The 4,800-nt window shown below is 36.6% G+C and overlaps 1 pseudogene; it reads left to right on the forward strand.

Annotated features, from left to right (window-relative positions):
* The first annotated feature begins 4,210 nt into the window (after positions 1–4,210).
* On the forward strand, positions 4,211–4,277 carry LOC112820552 (U4 spliceosomal RNA; annotated as a pseudogene).
* The last annotated feature ends 523 nt before the right edge of the window (positions 4,278–4,800 follow it).

Consider the following 4,800-nt stretch of genomic DNA (forward strand, 5'->3'; position numbering starts at 1 on the left):
AAGCTTTGGCGTTGCTTATGTACAAGGGACAGATGGCACCGGGCTTTGGCCTTAACCCAAAATTCCCTGACACACATTTATTTCCCAGCAGAGTGCTTTAGATCAATATCTTCCATATTCATCTACAGAAACACCAGGGAGATAAGGAGGAAGAGGCCAAGGCATGGCTTGAATTTATGAATGCCCTCTGAAACAGACGGCTTGGCATCAGGAGGCAAGACTTCAGGTGATGCTGACCTCAGCTAGAAAAAACATGAGTCTATGAACCTCACAGATGTGTAATCAATAGCAAGGTGAGTGGTTACAAGGGGCTTTACACATCTGTCAGCTAAATCAGAACCCTAAATGGCAAATGCTGCTCTGAAGAACGTTCGCCAGATTTGCGGGGCTGACTCAAGGAGTCTGGGACCGTAAACCAGTGTATGCACTATAAGGAGACATCAGTATGACAGTTTTTCACTGGTGACAGTCATAATCTTGTTTCAGTCTGGTATCCTAGTGGTATTCATGGAAAAATGTTGGATTGGCTGGACTGTATCTCAGAGATCATTTTAGTTTTATTTTATGCTTTCTTTTTATTTTTGTTCCCAACAGCTTTACTGTACTTTCTTTGTCCCTACCTTTTTCTGCTTGTTCTTTTCTTTCCTTTGCCGTCTTTTTTAAAAGTTACCTGCTTTCTTTCTGACTTTCCTTTTCCTCAATTTTCATCACTGTTCTTCATCTCTTCTTTCTCCCCTTCCTTAAATATTTATTGTGTATGTACCACGTACTGGGTCAGGCATTGTGCTGTGTGCTGCACAACAGTGGTAAAAAACCCTTACGGACTGTGTTGTCTATTGAAAAAATGACATTATACATGTAAATCCACAAAGAAATCTGTACTGAATAACTCTGGTAAACTGATAATGAACAAAAAAGGAGGATGCTGTCAAGGAGAATAATGGGGTACCTGTCATACACTAGGTGGTAGGGAAGATATTATGCTGAGACTTGAAGGAAGAGCAGGAGCTTTCCAGACCTAGTAATAGGCAGGAATCTCCCAGAGAGAGGAAGGAGGATGAAGAAAAACTTTGGGGATAGCCAGAGCTTGGCACGTGAGAAGTTGTTCAAAGGCTACTGTGGCTGGATCATAGTGTGGGAGCGGAGTATGGCACAGAGAGATGGACGAGTCCAGACCCCTTTCTCCCTATTCTTCCTCCTTTTCCCTTGCCCATTTAGCTTGACGTGAAAAAGATACTTACCCGAACATGTCCTTTGATTTTTTTGGGTTATGTATACGGACAAAATGAGTACAAAACATAACATGATAAAAATGAAAAAAATAGTGGAACAAAAGCTTTTGATGAAGAAACTGCAAAGTACAAATGGGCACTGAGTTTAAAAGCGGTTACTCCGGTTTTCTGTGACATATGAATTAGCCTGCTTGCTAAGATACACAATGTGCTTGTGATACACATTAATAAGGCTGGAAAATTTGAACAGGATTTCTATGTCTGTGTAGTGCGTGTTTATATGCGTATCAGTGCATGTGTGCAGTTAATGCCAAAAGGTGAGATTTATGCCTGATTCATAACTGAATTTTTGCCTATACATGAAAAATATCTTATTTTATTTCAGTACTCTGTAAGTTGTTAATGTGAATAAAGTCCCCTTTCGTGCCTTTTCCTCTGCAAGTGTTTTTTCTTTGTAATGTTAAGAATTATAAGAATTTATATAAACATACACATATACGTATACGTTTATTTATAGTTGAGGAAACTAGGTTATGTTTTAGTAGTTCCATTTTGACTAGCTCATTGTAGATGAGTAATAGAGTAGCAAAATGCAATCAAGTAGTTCTGAGAAGTAAAAACATCATATATCATGAACTAGTTCATAACAGAATTCTTGTAGGTACCAGCAACAAAGTAGGTACGTAAACTCAGAACTAAATATGCATTATTTCTAGATGTAACACTTTAGTTAAATGGTTTTGCACAACTTATGAAGACTTACTTTATCCATAATACCTATTTTAAGCAGAATATTTTAGGAAATGACTTTACCCTACAGTCTTTGCTAGAAACTGAAATTAATTTACTGAAAGTTAATGAGAAAAGAAATAATTCTCTATTAATTCACTTTCCTAAAAAATGTTCAAAAAATACCAACACAAATCTTTTGTTAACAAATATAACATAAAAATATGATAGAAAGTAGTTATTTGGATGTCAGTTATTTGTTTTGTTTTCTAACAAAGAAGAGATTATCAAAAGGTTTACATAGTCAAAGGACATAGGATGAGTTTAAGGGTCCCTTGTGCTTATCATAGATTATTATCTCTTAATAGTAAGAGGTAATGCAGATCAGAATCAAGATGTTAGCACTAGGAATGGAGAAAATATTAAGGAATGAGGGCTCAGTGACTGATGAAATATGACAGATTAAGAAGAGGTGAAAGTTCATAATAATGTATGTGGTTCTGTTTCATGAGATTCCTTATAAAATAGATAGAAGGTCGAGTTTATTTAGAAGACAGTGAGTTGTGTGGTGAACTTGGGGAGCTTCACCTGTCTGTTGGACATTTAGAGGGATGCCTTCAGCCAGGAGCTAAATGTACAGGACAAGTAATTGGAGAAAAGATCTGGGTTTCATTAAGAGATTCGGAAATCAGTGGGATATATGTGGACATGTCACTAGAGATGCAATTTGGTGTAATGGGAAAAGAAATAGGCAAAAAATTAGAGTATACACTTGATCCTGTCATTTAATAGCTAGGTCATTTAGGCATGTCACCTAGCCCAGTTCGTTTTAAATGAGTCAGAGTAATTTTCTTATCTTACTTAAAAAGTTGTTTTATATGAGAGAGAGAGAGAGAGAGAGAAGTTTCCTTCCTTCCTTTTTTCCTTTCCTTCTTCCTTTCCACTTATCACATATCCATCTCTCCAGTATTCATCATGAGCAAAGGAACTTTAGGACTAAGACCAGGGGACTGAGACTTCCCTGAAGATGGCCTTGGAAATGTACATGGGCTGGGTGCCTAGGTTTATCTTGAGAGCCCAGGATTTCCTCTTAAATAACTTAGGGCTGTGGAAAATGAATTTTGGAGAATGTCAAGGGTGCAACTGACAACCTTTGTTTCTTAAATATAGAGAGATATGAGAGCATATACCCAATCAATATAGAACTAATTATGTTACTCCCTTCCTGGAAATTTTAGAATCTTCCTTTCAAAGTATTAAAACTTCTCCAACAGTTGTTTAATGATCTCTCTTTTTGGGTCTATGTTCCTATACCTATCTATACTGTTCCTAAACAGAAATCATTACTGTTAAGAAGTCATGCCCTGTTTTTTATCTTTTTTTCCTTTTCTCCTATAATATCTCCTGTTAAAACACTGCCTAGTTTTTAGAGACCACCTCAAATAGTGTCTTTTCCATGCATATTTAATGATCCTCCCAACCACTCTATTCCTATGAATATCACTTCATATCTCTTTTATGAAACATTATAGTCAATCTTGCATAGTCATCTTATTCTTCTTCTAGCTTTTGAGTTCCTTCAGGGTGTGGACTCCTTCTTTTAGCTATTCATAGCTCCTGACCTGATGGAATGTACATGATAATCGGGGATATTTGCTGACTTGATTAGCCAAAACAAATCCCACAAAAATGACAAATGATCACATCTAATCAGAAAAAAGCATATCCTACATCTGCAGATTTATATCCTAATCAAATCTGTTTTACCAGAAAACAAACAAATAAACATTTTTTTTTAATTTCATAAAAAAAGAAAAACCTTCAAAATAATTGGAAGCATGTGTGGTGTAACACCCTTGGCTCTACAGAATACTAAAGAAGTACAGGTATCCTGTGACAGCTACTAAAAATTTTATTTTCTTCCCAAAGCTCTCTGACAAGTTTGCAATTAAAAATACTAAGAATCTTGGTAGCCCAGGAGGATTTCACTTGTAACAATTTTTTTTTTTTCTAAATTGGGATCTGAATCAACTTGCCTGCAGTCCTAGATATTTTGTTCAATATATAGTGATATGTTGAAGTGATTTGGAAAACAAAGACTATATTTGGGCTTAGGGTATCTATGTCCTTTTGGTATTTTTTTTTAAGGCTTTTCATTGCTTGTTCTTAGGACTTGATGGGCACGATCTGGCAAGAGACTGGTTGCTGCTGACAAAGGTAGAATTTTCAGTTTGGATTGATAATATTCAAGCTTTGTGCAGTGGCAGTATTGTAGCCAATGAGGTTTATCCAAGGCATGATTATTGCTAATTGGATTGGTAATATTCTATTCTAGGATGATCATGTAAGCCAGCAGAATTAGTTACAACCTGCCAAATCAGTGGATTCACTTGAGTAGGCACTTAGAGCCAACATTTTCCTGGCATGTACCCTGTCATCTTTTTCTTGGCATTTTCTGACTCAATGAGTCAGTCTGTAATATTTACTGAGTGGCTTCTGGGTACAGAATATGAGGCACTGTATCAGGAACTATAAAAACTGTTCAGAGCATGAGGGACTGGTACACACATCATGTATCATGGGTTACATACGGAAGAAAAATTATCAACCTCTGTGGTTAGAACTGTCAATCGAGGTACTTGCCAGTTCAAAAGTCTTCTCCTTTTAACTTCTCCTTTATAAACGTCTGTTTATACCTACATGCTCTATGATGCATTCCTAATAAAAGGTTGGCATAATCCGCACTTCATATCTCCACCACCTTAGACTCAGGGTGGATCTGACCTAAATCCAATCATTTGTTGACTGGTTAATGATGTATCATTGCTCAAAATGACCT

This window comes from Callorhinus ursinus, unplaced genomic scaffold (genome assembly GCF_003265705.2).
Source record: "Callorhinus ursinus isolate GAN/ISIS: 27379988/994484 unplaced genomic scaffold, GSC_fseal_2.0 scaffold3, whole genome shotgun sequence".
NCBI classification, from domain to species: Eukaryota; Metazoa; Chordata; class Mammalia; order Carnivora; family Otariidae; genus Callorhinus; species Callorhinus ursinus.